Consider the following 19015-nt stretch of genomic DNA (forward strand, 5'->3'; position numbering starts at 1 on the left):
CTTGAGTTGATTTTTGTATAAAGTGAGAGATGAGGATCCAATTTCAGTCTCCTACATATGGCTAGCCAATTATCCCAGCACCATTTGTTGAAAAGGGTGTCCTTTCCCCACTTTATGTTTTTGTTTGCTTTGTCTAAGATCAGTTGGCTGTAAGTATTTGGGTTTATTTCTGGGTTCTCTATTCTGTTCCGTTGGTCTATGTGTCTCTTTTTATACCAGTACCATGCATTTTTGGTGACTATGGTGTTATAGTATAGTTTGAAATCAGGTAGTGTGATGCCTCCAGATAATGTTCCTTTTGCTTAGTCTTGCTTTGGCTATGCTGGCTCTTTTTTGGTTCCGTATGAATTTTAGGATTGTTTTTTCTAATTCTGTGAAGAATGATGGTGGTATTTTGACGGGGATTGCATTGAATTTATAGATTGCTTTTGGCAGTATGGTCATTTTCACAATGATTCTATGCATCCATGAGCATGGACTGCGTTTCCGTTTGTTTATGCTGTCTGATTTCGTTCAGTGGTGTTTTGTAGTTTTCCTTGTAGAAGTCTTTTGACTCCTTGGTTAGGTATATTCTTAAGTTTTTTTTTTTTTTTTTTTCAGCTATTGTAAAAGGGGTTGAGTTCTTGATTTGCTTCTCCGCTTGGTCGCAGTTGGTGTATAGAAGAGCTACTTATTTGTGTGCATTAATCTTGTTTTCAGAAACTTTGCTAAATTATTTTATCAGTTCTAGGAGCTTTCTGGAGGAGTCTTTAGGGTTTTCAAAATAAATGATCATTTCGTCAGCACACAGTGACAGTTTAACTTTCTCTTTACTGATTTGGGTGCCCTTTATTTCTTTCTCTTGTCTGATTGCTCAGGCTAGGACTTCCAGTACTCTGTTGAAGAGGAGTGGTGACAGTAGGCACCCTTGTCTTGTTCCAGTTCTCAGAGGGAATGCTTTCAACTTTTCCTCATTCAGTATTATGTTGGCTGTTACATTAAGCTATGTCCCTTGTAGGCCAATTTTGCTGAGAGTTTTAATCATAAAGGGATGTTGAATTTTCTTTAATGCTTTTTCTACATCTATTGAGATGATCATGTGTTTTTTGTTTTTAATTCTGTTTATGTGGTGTATCACATTTGTCATGACTTGCATATGTTAAACCATCCCTGCATCCCTGGTATGAAACCCACTTGATCATAGTGGATTATCTTTTTGATAAGTTGTTGGATTTGGTTAGCTAGTATTTTGTTAAGGATTTTAGCATCTGTATTCATCAAGGATACCCGTCTGTAGTTTTCTTTTTTGGTTATGTCCTTTCCTGGTTTTAGTATTAGGGTGATGTTGGCTTCATAGAATGAATTTGGGAGGATTCCTTCTTTCTCTATCTTGTGGAATAGTGTCAAAAGGATTGGTACCAATTCTTTGAATGTCTGGTAGAATTCTGCTGAAAATCCGTCTTATCCTGGACTTTTTTCTTGTTGGTAATTTTTAAATTACCATTTCAATCTCACCGCTTGTTATTGGTCTGTTCAGGGTATCTAATTTTTCCTGATTTAAGCTAGGAGGGTTGTATTTTTCCAGGAACTTCTCCATCTCTTCTAGGTTTTCTGGTTTATGTGTGTAAAGGTGTTGACAGTAGCCTTGTATGATCTTTTGTGTTTCAGTGGTGTCAGTTGTAATATCTCTTGTTTCATTTCTAGTGCGGTTATTTGGATTTTCTCTCTTCTTTTTTGGTTAATCTTGCTAATGGTCTATCAATTTTATTTATCTTTTCAAAGAACCAGCTTTTTGTTTCATCTGTCTTTTGTATTTTTTGTTTTGTTTTGTTTCAATTTCATTTAGTTCTTCTCTGATCTTGCTCATTTCCTTTCTTCTGCTGGGTTTGGGTTTGGTTTGTTCCTATTTCTCTAATTCCTTGAGCTGTGACCTTAGAATGTCAGTTTGTGCTCTTTCAGTCTTTTTGATGTAGGCATTTAGGGCTATGAACTTTCCTCTTAGCACTGTCTTTGCTGTATTCCAGAGGTTTTGGTAGGTTGTGTCATTACTGTCATTCAGTTTCAAGAATTTTTTAATTTCCATCTTGATTTTGTTTTTGACCCAGTGCTCTTTCAGAAGCAGGTTATTTGCATGGTTTTAAAGGTTCCTTTTGGAGTTCATTTCCAGTTTTATTCCACTATGGTCTGAGAGAGTGCTTGATACAATTTCAATTTTTTAAAATTTATTGAGGCTCGTTTTATGGCCTGTCATATGATCTAACTTGGAGAAAGTTCCATGCACTGTTTAATAGAATGTGTATTCTGCAGTTGTCAGATGAAATGTTCTGTATGTATCTGTTAAGTCCATTTGTTCCAAGGTATAGTTTAAATCCGTTGTTCCTTTGTTGACTTACTGTCTTGATGACCTGTCTAATGCTGTCAGTGGAGTATTGAAGTCACCCACTATTATTGTATTGCTGTCTATCTAATTTCTTAGGTCTGTTAATAATTGTTTTATAAATTTGGGAGCTCCAATGTTAGGTGCTTATATGTTTAGGACTATGATATTTTCCTGTTGGGCAAGGCGTTTTACCATTATATAATATCCCTCTTTGTCTCTTTTAGCTGCTGTTGCTTTAATGTCTGTTTTGTCTGATATAAGAATAACTACCCCTGCTCACTTTTGGTGTCCATTTGCATGAAGTGCCTTTTTCCACCCCTTTAAGTTTCTGTGAGTCGTTATGTGTTAGGTGAGTCTCAGCAGCAGATAGTTGGTTGGTGAGTTCTTATCCATTCTGTGGTTCTGTATCTTTTAAGCGGAGCATTTAGGTCTTTTACAGTCAATGTTAGTATTAAAATGTGAGGTACCATTGCATTCATCATGCTCTTTGTTGCCAGTACACATTAGGGTTTTTTTTTTTTTTTTTTGTATTTGCTTTTTAATTTGTATTTTATTTTATAGGTCCTGTGTGATTTATGCTTTAAAGAGGTTCTGTTTTGCTGTGTTTCCAGGATTTGATTCAAGATTTAGAGCTCCTTTTAGCAGTTCTTGTAGTGGTAGCTTGGTAATGGCGAATTCTCTCAGTATTTGTCTGTCTAAAAAGACTGTATCTTTCCTTCATAAGTGATGCTTAGCTCTGCTGAATAGAAAATCCTTGGCTGATAATTGTTTTGTTTGAGGAGGCTGAAGAGAGCACCTCAATTCCTTCTAGCTTGTAGTGTTTCTGCTGAGAAATCTGCTGTTAATCTGATAGGTTTTCCTTTATAGGTTACCTGGTGCTTCTGTCTCACAGCTCTTAAGAGCTTTTTGTTTTCTTTCCTTTTGTTACCTTTGGATAACCTGATGACAGTGTGCCTAGGCGAAGATCTTTTTGCAGTGATTTTCCCAGGTGTTCTTTGTGCTTCTTGTATTTGCGTCTCTACGTCTCTCACAAGGCCAGGGAAGTTTTCTTCGATTATTCCCCCACATATGTTTTCCAAGCTTTTAGAATTCTCTTCTTCTTCAGAAACACTGATTATTCTTAGGTTTGGTCATTTAACATAATCCCATACTTCTTGGAGACTTTGTTCATATTTTTTTTATTCTTTTTCCTTTGTCTTTGTTGGATTGGGTTAATTAGAAGAGCTTGTCTTTGAGCTCTGAATTTCTTTCTTCTACTTGTTCAGTTGTATTGCTGACACTTTCCAGAGCATTTTGCATTTCTAAAAGTGTCCAATGTTTCCTGGATTTTTCATTTTCTCTTAAGCTATTTCCTTGAATATTTCTCCCTCCACTTATTGTATAATTTTTTTTATTTCCTTGCTATTGGGCTTCGCCTTTCTCTTGTCCCTCCCTGATTAGCATAATAACTAACCTCCTAAATTCTTTTTCAGGTAAATCAGGGATTTCTTCTTGGTTTGGATCCCTTCCTGGTGAACTAGTGTGATTTTTCTGCGGTGTGTTGAAGAGCTTGTTTTGTCATATTGCCAGGGTTGCTTTCCTGTTTCCTTCTCATTTGGGTAGGCTCTGTCAGAGGGAAAGTCTAGGGCTGAAGGCTGCTGTTCAGATTTTTTTGTCCCACAGAGTGCTCCCTTGGTGTAGAACTCTCCACCTTTTCCTGTGGATATGACTTCCTCCTGAGAGGTGAAGCCAGCTGGACTTCCTGGGTCAAGTGGGGACTTGGAGAACTTTTCTGTCTAGCTAGAGAATTGTAAACGCACCAATCTGCACTCTGTGTCTAGCCAAAGGATTGTAAATGCACCAATCAGCAGTCTGTAAAAAACGCACCAATCAGCACTCTGTGTCTAGCTAAAGGATTATAAATGCACCAATCAGCACTCTGTGTCTAGCTAAAGGATTGTAAATGCACCAGTCAGCTCTCTGTAGAAATGCACCAATCAGTGCTCTGTGTCAGCTAAAGGGTTGTAAATGCACGAATCAGCACTCTGTAAAATGGACCAATCGGTAGGATGTGGGCAGGGACAAATAAGGGAATAAGAGCTGGCCACTCTAGCTAGCAGCAGCAACCCACTGGGGTCCCCTTCCACACTGTGGAAGCTTTGTTCTTTTGCTCTTCACAATAAATCTTGCTGCTGCTCTCTGGGTCCGTGCCAACTTGAAGAGCTGTAACACTCACCGTGAAGGTCCGCAGCTTCATTCTTGAAGTCAGTGAGACCAAGAACCCACCGGAAGGAACCAACTCTGGATACACTGAGCCAAACTGCGGTGATTGTTGTCTCTCTTCTGGGTCTAGCCACCCAGCGAGTCTACCTGGCTCCAGGTTGGTACTGGGTACTGTGTGCACAGAGTCCTGTGATATAAACCATCTATGGGTCTCTCTACCTTGGATACCAGTTCCTGTTCCTGTGGAGGTGGCGGGTGGGAGGAGAGTGGTGTGTGCAATGGACTCCGTGAGCGTTCTTAGCATTGGTGGTTTAATGCTCTATTTTTGAGCTGGTTGGCCTCCTGCCGGGAGGTGGCACTTTCCAGAGAGCATCAGCTGTGGTAATATGTGGGTGAAACAGCAGTGGGCGGAGCCCTAAAACTCCCAAGATTGTATGCCCTTTTTCTTCTGCTACCAGGGTGGGTAGGACCCTCCGGTGGGGGTGGGGCTAGTCATGTTTGAGCTCAGACTCCCCTTGGGCGAGCTTGCTGCGGCTGGGGATGGGAGTGAGATTCCCAGCTCACTGGGAATCGTATACCCAGGGGTTGTGTACCTAGGAGGATTATGGCTGCTTCTCCTGAGTCATGCAGGTTGTCAGGGAAGTGGGGGAAAGCTGGCAGTCACAGGCCTCACCCAGCTCCCACGCAAATCGAAGGACTGGTCTCACTCCCACTGTGTTCCCCCGACCACCAGCCCTCAGTCTGTTTCCAGGTAGAGGGCTAGACAGGCTTGAAACTCTGCCCCAGGCTACTCGCCTCCCAGCTGGGAATGAAAAGGGCTTGGTTCTATCCCCACCTGTGGCATCTGCACACCAGATTTGTGCCCGCCCCCAAGTTCTGGCCAGGAGGTTTCTCACCCTGTTCAAATTGTTACAATGTTCCGCTAGAGATTCCCTCTTCCTTTGGAGTTTTAGCCCCTGCTTCTCTGGTTGCCCTCCATAGGGATCCCTGTTTTAAACCAGGCAGGAATGGGCTGCTTGGGGACCCAGTGAGCTCCCAGGGTCTTTCTGCTGCTTCCTCTACCCCTGTATTTCACTTGGCCCTCCAAATTGACTCAGCTCCAAGTAAAGTCGGTAACTTCTCCCACACACAGACTTTCAGCCTCTCCAGTAGGGGTGTGTGTTCAGGAAACGAGGGTCTCCCTTTCCCACTTGCGCAATTGGGGCACTCACAGTATTTGGGGTGTCTCCTGGGTCCTGCAAGAGCAGTTCGCTTCCTTCTGAGGGTCTGTGGGTCTTCTCGGGGTTGCTGGTTTGTTCTTGAAGTCAATCTGGAGTTAAAACTCATGATGTGAGCCTCTGCACGCTGCTCTGTCCAAAACTGCAATCTAGTCCTGCCTCCTGCCCCCATGATGATCCGAGAATTTGTTTTCCTTTTTAGGGAAATAGGATTCTGAATCTGTTTTTCCCCCCGTTTAAGCACACCTATATAGCTTTTATAACTAAGACATTAAACCTTGTGTATGCTTTTACTTTCCTTGTTTTTCCATGTAATTAAGTATTCTTATCCATAATTTCAAAAAGTGTAGTATCTTATCAACAAGATGTATCATGATTTATTAAACTGAATTCCTGGTGTTGAATATTTGGATTGTTCTATTATAGAAACAATGACTATATTATTATTATTACATTTTTTTTTTTTTTTTTTTTTTTTTTGAGAAGGAGTCTCACTCTCGCCCAGGCTGGAGTGCAGTTTTTCGATGGCTCACTGCATGCAGCCTCTGCCTTCCGGGTTCAAGCGATTCTCCTGCCTCAGCCTCCCAAGTAGTTGGGACTACAGGCACGTGCCACCATGCCGAGCTAATTTTTGTATTTTTAGTAGAGACAGGGTTTCACCATGTTGGCCAGGATGGGTCTTGAATATTATTATCTTTATAATAAATTTGGAGTGGGAGGGGCAAAGTTTCTTTAAAAGGTCACGCTAAGTCAGTATCCATGGCTACCATCTCTGTAGAATGCACTGCATAGACTACACATTTAAATTATAACCTGTAGTTGCATCTAAAATACAAAAATTAGAAAAGGAGCCTTAACTGGTTGCTGTGATTTTCATGAGTTGGTGAAACTTAACCTGTGTGATTAAAAACACCTTATGCATTAAAAACTAACAATAAAAAGAAAAAAGAGAAACAATCTGCCTTTTGGTAGAGACCTTAGAGATTATATTGCTTGTGAGAAGTTCTTTTGTTAAGATGAGGAAACTGGTCCAGAGAACTCTAGTGACTTGCCCAAAATCATTCTACTCACTAATGGCAGGACCTACATCAAATGCCTGTGTTCTTTCTCTATCCCATAGCATTTGCTATTATGCTTTAATAGAGCCTTTGATCTGATATCTACTTGAATGAACTTACTGGACTGTTCTAGGACAACCAGAAGGAAAGACTGTCTGTCCCACACTTGGGGCAACCTCACCTCTACCTCAGCAGACTTACTAATCACTATACTTTGGTTTTGAGACTGCAAAGGATCTTGAGATCTTTCTCAATTTTTGTTTCAGACAACCACATCGAGTTGGTCAAGTTGGTTTATCAGCTGGAATAAATTTACCATTTCTAAACTAAGCCATGCTTAAAAACACAAGTAATTTTTAAGTGTGTGTGTGTGTTGCTTTCCTCTGTAGCAGACTAGAAGTACATAATATTCCAGTTAATGATATTCCAGTCCATAACTGTGGCTCAGTACAAGTGATTTTCAACTGAGGGCCCTGCCCTCCTAGTCGAGGGTAGAAGGGGTAAAAACAAATGAAAAAAACACCATCAAAGGGCAAGAGAAAGAGAGTGGAAAGAAGGAATATGGTTCAAAAAAATTCTCTAGGTGATTTTTTATGCCTGCATTTTCCCACAGTTTCAAGTCACTACTGCTTTAGAACCATTTATTGCTGGAATTTACTTGTGACATCATCACACCATTCAGAAATTGTATTTTTGATTTAAGTACCTATTGTGATGCGAGAAGTATGTATGTATGTGTATGTGTGTTTGACTATAACTATATATTATGTATGCAATGTGTCTGATTACCCATCACACACATTTCTAAAGCTAAGATATGTGGAATTTGCTGTAGAATATGATGATGTGCCTTAAAGTCATTACCATCCTCTTTGTAATAATTCTTCCCTTTTTTCTGTATGTGCTGAAATTTTGGCATCTGGTGGTAAATTCAGATTAATTTTCTGAGCTGTAGAACTAAGGATTAACACTTATGGCATTTATATTAAAAGAAAATTACCACATTCTGAAAAATAAATGAAGTCAGTTGAGTTTTTTTTGTTTTTTGTTTTAGACAGGGTCTTGCTGTCACCCAGGCTAGGGTGCAGTGGCACGATCGCAGCTCACTATAGCCTCAAACTCCTAGTCTCAAGCAATCCTCCTGCCTCAGCTTCCCAAGTACCTGGGACTACAGGTGCATGCCACCATGCCCAGCTAATTTTTGTATTTTTTGTAGAGATGGGATCTCATGTGTTGCTCAGACTAGTCTCAAACTCTTGGCCTCAAGCAATCCTTCCATCTCAGCCTCACAGTGTTGGGATTACAGGTGTGAGCCACTGGGCCTGGCCGAGATATTATTTTTCTATTGACCTTTCTTTTGCAGATATGTGCCAGAAAGTACAAAGATTAGGCATTTGACTTTTTCAGTAAGTATCCTCTTAAAGTGCCATGCAAAGATTCACTTGCAGTGATACATATGCATTTTATCTTTTTCCTTCCTAAAGATTTGGCTTTACATTTTAAGAGAGTGAGGAAGAATCTGTTACTAATTAACCCAATAATTTGTACTATGTTGATTCATTGACCGTGAGGACCTACTGGGTATCAGACAGCGTTGGTCACCTAGAAGAACAAAGGTGAGTAAGATACAGCCCCAGTCCTCAATGGACTTGCTACACTCTAGTAGAAGAGCCAAACGAATAAACAGATGGTTGCACAGGTATTGTTTTTGGCAAGGCAGACCCCTATTTTCCTGTCCAAGAGAAATATCATGTTGGAGACCTGCTTGCTAGTGGGTATTGCTGTGTTTCAACAAAGTCTACCTTGCTACACATGACTCACTTGTTAAAAGAACCAAATCAGTGTTTGCTCTGGACACAATCAGGTATTTTTTGGCAAGGTATCTAGGATTTACCTTACTATCAGATGAGTTAATATTCACCGTATGTACTAACCATTGTTTGATTACTCTTGAGTGGTACTTCTAGTCTTTTGCAGAAGAGAAAGGCATTTTATCAATATTTTATTAGCGGTTTTTTTTTTTTTTCAAATTACGAATTCAAGTCAGAAATAGGAAATGCAATTTGCTGAAACCATGAATGGAAAATGAGTTTTTTGCCATCCGTATGTAATTTGCTAAGTTAGCAAATTTAATCTGAAGATAATTTAAACAGTAGTTAAATCTATCCAGATTTATTTCGTCTACCTTTCTAAAAAAATGCAACTTTTTAATATTCATGCTGGTTTTCTATGAAGTCAGATGTAGTCATTAGAAAGGGTTTTTTTGTTTGTTTGTTTGTTTGTTTGTTTTTTGGCTGGGCAGTGGCTCACGCCTGTAATCCCAGCACTTTGGGAGGCTGAGGTGGGCAGATCATGAGGTCGGGAGATCAGGACCATCCTAGCTAACACGATTAAATCCTGTCTCTACTGAAAATACAAAAAATTAGCCAGATGTGATGGCACATGCCTGTAGTCCCAGCTACTCAGAAGGCTGAGGCAGGACAATCCCTTGAACCTGGGAGGTGGAGGTTGCAGGGAGCCGAGATCACGCCACTGCACTCCAGCCTGGGTGACAGAGGGAGACTCCATCTCAAAGAAAAAGGAAAAACAACAACAACAAAACAAAAACAAACAAACAAAAAAAAAAAAAAACAGGAAAAAAGGGGGAGGGTGGTTGTTTATGTCAGAGAGGTTTTTAAAACAGATTGTTGGCATTTAAAATCTTTTGTATCAATTTGTGCATGTAGTTTAAAAATGCAAATATTGCTAAAAGATTTAGACTAAAATATATGCCTTCTCTACCTCTCTCAACTTCTGCCTAGAAACACTTAGTACTCCTGTAGCAGTTTATTTTGGTATTTCACCTTCTACTTAGTAAGTATGTCTGTACTGCATTTTCTTGACTCCTTCATTTTAGGTAGCTATTGATTCCCTGTTGGATTGGATGATGATTTTGGCACTCAGATTCCTTCTGTCTCCGTCTCCCCATCTTCCTAGTGGGTAATTTAAATCTCTTTCAGGGGTTTTCACCACAATGCCTATGGAAATATTCATTGCTCTTCCAAGTCATTTGCAATAATTGCATTTTTGTAAACCTTGTTTATCTTCATTTTATTAGTTCTTAAAATTTGTCTAAATTTTTGAACTCATATCTAAATCTTCCATGACTTTGATATTTCTAAAAGGTCTCACAGTCTTACAATTTTTTCTCCAAGACAAACCTATGCAGGCAGTAGATGAATAGTTTCATTTTTTTTTTCCTGGAAATACTTACCCTGGCACCCCCAGTGCCTTCCTACTCCCATCTGGACTGGCTGCCAGTGAGACCTGCCACCTCACCTTCGTCCTGGGACTCCCCTTCTTTCCCAGTTGCTGGGAACCCTGTTGCTTTTCTTCTCTATTGGATTCCCTGTTTTCTGCTTTATGTTTATATTTCGATGGAGTGTATCAGTTGGTTTGTAAGAAAGAATACAATCAATAAATATTTTGTCTGGAAAAAATTTTCATTTGGCCATCACACCTGACTGTTTGGCTTGGCAATTATAAGGTGGCAGTTGTTTTCCCTTAGTGGGGTTTTGAGGGGTGAATCAGCTTCTTCCTTATTGTCTGTGTTCCCAATGCCGGCACTTGGGTTTGAAAGTACCTCCTTTCACTCATCATATGTTGTATTGAGAGGTACACCAGGTTGTTCATTGTGTTATTTTACTGTGGTTTTCAGGCAGATAAAGGGACAGTCAATGGGAACAACACCTTTAGCATCCACACCCATTCTTCTGAAAACCAGAAACTCAATATATATAAAATGGTGCATTGGATTACATTTTCCATTTGGAAATAATTGGCATAGACTTGTTGAAGATGATGTAACCTGGCCCTTTGAAAGGAATATTTGATAAAATAAGGCAACTTGGTCATTTGAGGCTTGGGACAACTTGCAGACAAAACTTAGTAAGCATTTTCCTTTCCAAATGAGATGTGGGCTCTTGAATGATCACTGTAAATGACCAGTCATCCCCTGCCCAAATGGCTACTGATTTATCCATAGTATTCTATACCAAAAAACTGTACATTCATAGTTAATCTTTTTAGCAGCAAGTCTTTGTAATGTTTCCTGGCCAGACACTCTCCTTTTGGTAATGCTATAGAGATGTATAAAAATCTTGTTATTATCACCCAAAAGTAAAGGCAGTATTCATAGGAGATCTGCTAAAATGCAAATGTAAGCCATGTAGGTGCAGAGTGGGTGATGGGGATTTTTAAAAGGGCATAAGAAGAATATACTCTTAAAAGCCATGTTAATTATGATACAAAAATATAAGGCTATCAATGGATGATTATCAATTAGACATTTGGGGCTAGCAGATATCAAGTAGAAACCCAACCAATTTCCTATGACCATAGTTGAAAGAGGAAGAAAGCACAAACTAATGGAAGTATATATAATAATTGCTTTATGTCTTTTTATGTTATTCTATAATTTCTTAAGAATTGACAGGTAAGCTATTTTGCTTCACTGAAAGATAAGCTTGTGATTTTGTGGTTGTTTTCATCTGTAAGAAAATACAGCTATTCAATTTTCATTATATCTGTACATTGTGGGAATTAGGGTAAATAAACCATTTATCCTTCTTTGAGTAGTATATAATCTATAGAAATACTATACTCAGGTGGTTACCTCTGGGGAATATTTTAAATATTATAATATTTGAAGGAAAATAATTCATGTAACAAAAAAGAGGAATTTAAGAGTTTGCCGTCCTCAGTGGGATCATGCCTACTGAAATCTTCAACATGTGCTTAGTGTCAGGAAACAGTGAATTAAAATATTGATCCTGAGCCATTTCCTCCTCTTGTTTTGAAGCTTTTCCAAAATTTTGTTTCTTTACAAATCTTTTGCATTTGTAGGTGATCATCAGGATTACTAAAGATAGCAGCCTGCTTCAGTTGTCTTCTTATTTTAAATATTATGTCACATGTATGCTAAAAGGCTACAGAATTGGAGCTCAAAGTATTGTTCTCCCTTAATTATTCCATTTTCTTTGTTTCTCCATCTTGAGTGTTTTCTTCTTGCTTTTGGTAGGATCTTCCCTCATAAAAGGGTTTCTGCCTTCATCCCTGTCTTAACATCTTGAACAGAAGGCTAATCACATTGTCTTTGGCTTACCATTATTATTTTTCTGCTGCTGCTGGACTTCCATTCACCCCATACCACCATTCTCCTGCCTTGCTATGTATTTTTACCCCTTATTGACATTTCAATGGCATTCAGTCTTAAAAACTCTGAGCTTAGATGCTCTCTGGTTATTTTCTACCTTTGTCATCTCAGAGGGAAAAAAAAATGTTCTGCAGAATTCTTGGAATTGCCTATTTTATAAGCCATCAGAAGTTCACCCACTTCAATGAATGCAACACGAGTTTTTATTTTCCATTTGCCCTTTACATTATTAGCTTTCTTTCTTTCTCCTCCCCTCCTTGCCTCCAGAATTTGGCTTTTACCCCAACATTCACTCACTGTAACTATCAAAAAGTTAGGGAAATTGTTGTTTCCAGTTTCTGTTGAAAGTCAACGGCCCTTTGGCTTTTATTAGTAAAGCAAAAATGCTCTAATTTGTATAAACTCCTTAAAGCTAGTACCATATAGTAATCATAGATAGCAACGAATGCTTTCTTGTTGCCTGCCTAGTATGATCAGACACTGTTTTCATTCTTTTACGTGTATTAAATAATTCTCACAACAGCCTTCATTTTCTCAGTAGTGTTGTTGTCGTCCCATTTTAAAGATGAGAGTTTAAGTAACTAAGCTCTCAGGGTTATGCAGGTAGTCCTCGTCTTGCTGAGAGTTGAGCCCAGATTGTCTGACTCAAGAGCCCAAACTATCGACTACCACTTTATCCTTCCACAACAAATTTGAACTTAGATGTGGTTAGGAAAGAGTCTGGCACAAAGAATCAGCCCCTGATTTCCCTGAAGCAACATCTAACAAGAAGTAACTGTGAAAGGCAGTGTCAGAGGCCACACACCATAGTGTTTAATACTGGGCTGACTGTTAGAAAAATTAACTTGCATGATTGTGACAAGCACCTTCACATCTGATATTCAGTCTCCTCATCTGTAAAATGGGGAAAGTGATATTTTGAAGGGCTATGAAGATGAAATGGGAACCTATAAAGTGCGTGGCGTGGGAGGGCAATAAATACTTCGTCTATCTCAGATCAGTCACATGCATCTGAAAGTCAGCAGCCTAAAGCAGGTAGGGGTTTGTTTTTCTCTTCTGTAGCATGAAGTCTGGAGGCTAGAGCAGGGTCTCCCATTTTCTACCTTGTATCATTGTTACATGGTGTCCACTAAAACTCTGACCACCACGTCATTTGAGACTGAGAGGCAGACAAAAGAGCCCACTAGTTCTGTCAGCCACACCCAAAAACTACTTCCTTTATCTTATCGGCTAGAAAGGCACATGATCACTGACAACGAAGTGTTGATTCTAACAACAAGAAATGTAACTATTAGTGAGAAAGAAGGTATGTGTGTGTGTGTGTGTGTTTACATGGTGATTATATGTGTGTATTTTATACCAAAGAAGGAGCAGAAACAAACACAAAATGGGGGGAAAAGAGAACGGCCTACCACCAGTAGCAATCCTAAGCAGCTAATAAAGGTTGGAGGGAGAATGAGATGTTCCTGCTACATACATTAAAATATCTTTAAGACAGGAAAATATGAGCTAGGCCCTTTCAAAATAATGGCATGCAAATATATAAAAGGAGGTCACATTCAGGTCTTAAGAAGTTGCCTTAATTGGTTAGACAGAGTGATAACAAAGCCTCTGTATTGGGCTTGGACTCTGCAGGGAATAATTACCTGCCCCCTTACCCTGTGAGGGTAAGTCCAGATAATAATTTGAATTTTTTAAATTTTTTTCTCAACCTCAACAGTGCTTTTCCACTCCCAGGGGAAAAGCAAACCAAAACTACAGAACACTCATTTAATAGAAAATGGCTGATCGCATCATTTCTGCTTAAAAGACAAGAGTTAGTATATGGTGATGGGCTGACATAGTTGGCTTGTAGTGTGGGAGCCATCATAGGGGGCCCATTTGTCATCAGCCCGCTGCACACTGGAGTGACCCTTTCACTTCACAGGTCTCCTTAACCCTGAGTTGATCCAATGCATTACCTGGCATTTGACCTGCAAATGGTTGATTTCATTAGCTTTATTGATCTGCAGTGGAAAATAAAGACTTTCAATGCTCAGACTCCATTGTTCAGACCAAGTATATAATCAAAGGTTAATTTAAACTTGAATGCATGATCGGAGTACATTTAGATAGAGAGCATTTTGGTATCATTTTGTTTGATAAAGTTCAATTCATGTGAAGACAAATGCAGATACAGTTATTCCAAGCATATTTCTAAGGTTGAGATAAACAAGAAAATGGCAACTCTAAGAACAAGGTAATATTTTAATGATACTGAGTTTCATTTGAAAAATCCAGTTGTCAATATTCAATATGTAAGATGATAAACAACATATAAATGGAGTTTTTAATAACTGTGTAATTGTAAAATTAATGGATTAAAAAAAGAATCTTCAAGAGTTCTGATGAAAGACAAATGAAAGAGAAATATAGCCATGAAGGATAGTGTCCAGGTTCGGTGCTAAGAGTGGATACCTTATAATGTTGGTGAATGGACTGGATGAAAAATATAACTATGATTTTCCCCCATCTGCTTTAAAATATGAAGGTAATGTGATTTTAATGTGCCCAAATTTAAGAGAGGAGAGTGACCTGGATTCAATGGGGTTTTTTGTGAGGTTTTTTTTTTTTTGTTTTTTTTTTGCCTCTGTGCCTCTGGTCTGATAAAGTTCATTTCTGCCATTTCACAAGATAGGCCATTTCAGAGAAGATTCTTGCTTTTTAAGTTAAAGGTACTAGTGACAAAAGATTGTAGAAAGGAGGCAAAAATTCCTATCTGGTGCAGAAGGAACATTCAAAAATTTGGAGAACTATTTAAATGCTGGATTGCCTTTCAATTTTACCAAGAGTTGTCTACATCTGTACCACCCTGAATGTGCCTGATCTTGTCTGAATTGTACCAAAAGTTCCTAACTAAACCTTTAATGTTGCAGGTTGAAGAGTCATTATTGCCCTTGGAGGAAGATAGGCATTTGTGTCCTGCAGTGAACAGTTGAGCAAGTTTCACTGTGGCATTAATTGAGTTTGCCGGCTTCAGCTGCTGGATCTTTGCCATTATAAAGATAAGAGCTGATGCAATCATACAGACACTCCTGATATTTATGTAGATGTACTTTCTGTGGCTGAAGAATTCACCTTTACCCAATTTCAAATCACTGTTAGACATGATTGGACCAGAACAGTGTTTCTCAATTTCTTGGAGACTTGCTGCTATTACTATCACATAAAAATCAAGGATTTCTTAAATTAAATCTCTATCTCCTGATAATGAGATCTGTGACTGCCACTCATATCAGAGCCCACTCCCACATTCATGACTTGAGATGTCAAGCATTTTTGTCTCTATCAGGATAAATTCAAGTATTTCTAAAACAAGGTTCAAATATAACATTTTGCCAAATATTTATGTGTATTCTATACATTAAGAATATAGCATTGGAAACATTAAAAAAAAAAAAAAAACAAAGAAGGGTTCCTCTTGCCATGTATTTCATTGCCAACAATGGTGACTCTGCAATCAGAATTTAGTCAGCGATATTTTTGATTCGTGAAGCAGAATAGCATGTATTTTGCTCTTCTGTAGTAATATTGGTTCTGCAGGGCAGACGGTAGTATAATATTTATTTTTCTGAGTAAACTAAAGCAGACATGAATCAGAAGACACATGGGAAGGAAATAAATGTTCTTCTGAGACACTGTTTTGCAAAGCCTCTTTTTGACAATAACCACACTTTATATCTCTGTCCTTTTACAATATTCTGTAATTTCTAATATACCGTAAAATAAATTTATGTTTTCCTTTTAAAGACAGCAGTTGTAAGTTCTGCTATCAATCCCTCAAGTTAAAGTATATTGTGTGATCGGAAGCAGAGTGATATAGCAGCAAGGGCATTAGCTGCAGGTTTTGGAAGTTCTGGATTGAGTCCCCACTGGGTCATTTACTGTCAACTTAAACAAGGCTTTTTAGAGTCTCATTTTCTTGACTTATATTACAAAAATAATAATCTTTAACCATCTTGTGGGGTTACTTTAAGCATCAAATAAGATAATGCCTGTATAAATTGTTAGGTTTTCCATGGATATGCAGGACTATAATTTAGGACATTTTTGACACCAAACTATCCATTATTCACAGCTTTTCTACCTAAGGACAATAAAGCTGATGGATGTACTTGACCAAAGCAAACAGTTTTTGGCTGTCATGAGAAACAGGAAGAATGTTTGACATAAAATAAATCTGACATCTTGGAGGTGAGTAGCATCTTCAGAAACTCCCTAGTTCTGAGATGTAGACTTGCAATAATTATAATATTACTGTCAGAATATTTACAACCTATCTAAATTTTAAAATATTTTAACACGTTTTAATAGATACATAATAAATATACATAATTATGGGGTTCATGTGATATTTTGATAAATGCACACAATGTATGATTAAATCAGAGCATTTGGGATATTCAGTCCTCAAATATTTATCATTTCTTTGTGTTGGAAATATTTAAAATCTTATTTTCAAGCTATTTTGAAATATATAATACATTATTGTTAACTATATATCACCCTATCATGCTATCAAACACTAGAATTTATTTCTTCTATTTAACTGTATATTTGTACCCATTAACCAACCTCTCTTTATACCCCTATCCCACTTCCCAGCCTCTGGTAATCATCATTCTACTCTCTACATCTGTGATTTTCGCTTTTTTAGCTCTCACATGTAAGAGCATGTGATATTTGTCTCTCTGTGCCTGGATTATTTCACTTAACATAATGACCTCCAGTTTCATCTGTGCTGCTGAAAATGACAGTATTTCATTCTTGTTTATGGCTGAATAGTATTCCATTTAGTATACGTACCACATGTTCTTTATCCATTCATCCATTGATAGACACTTTGGTTGATTCCATATCTTGGCTATTATATGAATAGTGCTGCAATATACATGGAGGTTCAGGTATCCTTTGATATCCTGATTTCCTTTCGTTTGGATAAATATACAGTAGTGGGACTGCTGGATCATATGATAGTACCATTTTTAGTTTATAGAAAAAAACCATACTGTTTTCCATAATGGCAATAATAATTTACATCCCCACCAACAGTATATAAGAGTTCCTTTTTCTCCACATCTTCACCAGAATTTATTTTTTGTCTTTTTGATAATAGGCATTTTAACTGGGGTGAGATGATATCTCATTGTGGTTTTGATTTGTATTTCCCTGATAAGTGATGTTGAGCATTTTTCCACCTATCTATTGGCCATTACCGTGCGTTCTTTTGGAAAATGTCTATTTAGATCCTCTGCCTAGTTTTTAATGGGATTATTTGAGTTTTTGCTGTTGAGTTGTTTGAGTTCCTGGTATATTCTGGATACTAGCTCCTTGTCAGATGAATAGTTTGCAGTTTTTTTCTCCCATTCTACAGGTTCACTTTCTTGATTGCTTCCTTTGCTGTGCAGAAGCTTTTTAGTTTAATATTGTCTCATTTGTCTAGTTCTGTTTTTGTTGTCTGTGCTTTTGAAGTCCTAGCCATAAAATCTTTGATGAGACAAATGTCCTGGAGTGTTTTCTTCTACTAATTTTACGGTTTTAGATGATACTCTTAAGGCTTTAATACTTTCTGATATGGTGGGAGATAGGCGCCTAGTTTTATTGTTCTGCAGATGGATACCCAGTTTTCTCATCACCATTTTCTGAAGAGGAGGTGTTTTCCACATTGTATGTTCTTGGTGCCTTTGTTGAAAATCAGTGAGCTGTACATATGTTGATTTTCTTCTAGGTTCTCTATTCCATTCCATTGGTCTATATGTCTGTTTTTATACCAATACCATGCTACTTTGATTACTATAGTTTTGTGATATATTTTGAAGTCGGGTAGTGTGATGTCTCCAGCTTTTTAATTTTTGCTCAGTATTTCTTTGTCCAGTTAGGGTTCTTTGTGGTTGCATAAAAATTTTAGGATTTTTTTTTCTATTTTTTTGTTGAAGAATGCTATTGGTATTTTGATAGGGTTTGCACTGAATCTGTAGATTGCTTTGGATAGTACTGTCATTTCAATAATATTAATTATTCTAATCCAGGAGCATAGGGTGTCATTGTGTTCTCTTCAATTTCTTTCCTCAATGATTTATAGTTTTCGTTGTACAAGTCTTTCACATCCTTAGTAAAATTTATTCCTAGGTATTTTGTGGGGTTTTTTTTGTAGCTATTATCATTGGGATTGCTTTCTTGATTTCTTTTTTATGCTAGTTTGTTATTGGTGTATAGGGATGCTGCTAATTTGTGTATGTTGATTTTGTATCCTACAACTGTACTGAATTCATTTATCAGTTCTAAAAGTTTTCTGGCAGAGTCTTTAGTTTTTTTAATATATAAAATCATGTTGTCTGCAAAGAGGAACAGTTACTCTTCCTATTTTCCAATTTTGATGTCTCTTTTTTGATTTGTTTATCTTGATGTCTATTTCTTTTTCTTGCCTGATTTTTCTGGCTAAGACTTCCAGTAGTATTTTGAATAAGTGTTGTGAAAGTGGGCATCCTTGTCTCATTCCAGTTCTTAGAAGAAAGGCTTTTCAACCTGTCCCCATTCAGTATAATGTTAACTATGAGTTTTTCATATACAGCCTTTATTATGTTGAGGTATGTTTCTTCTATGCCTAATTTGTTGAGTGTTTTTATCATAAAGGGATGTTGAATTTTACCAAATGCTTTTTCTACATCTGTTCAGATGATCATATGGTTTTTCTCCTTCAATCTGTTGATATGATGTATCACATTTATTGATTTGTGTATGTTGAACCATCCTTGTGTCCTTGGGATAAATTCCATTTGATCATCATGTATTATCTTTCTGATGTATTGTTGAATTTAGTTTGCTTTAGTATTATTTTGTTGAGGATTTTTGTGTCTATGTTTATCAGGGATATTAGCCTGTAGTTTTCTTTTTTTATTGTGTTCTTATCTGGTTTTGGTATCAGAATAATGCTGACCTCAAAAAA

Source organism: Rhinopithecus roxellana, chromosome 14, assembly GCF_007565055.1.
Source record: "Rhinopithecus roxellana isolate Shanxi Qingling chromosome 14, ASM756505v1, whole genome shotgun sequence".
NCBI lineage: Eukaryota > Metazoa > Chordata > Mammalia > Primates > Cercopithecidae > Rhinopithecus > Rhinopithecus roxellana.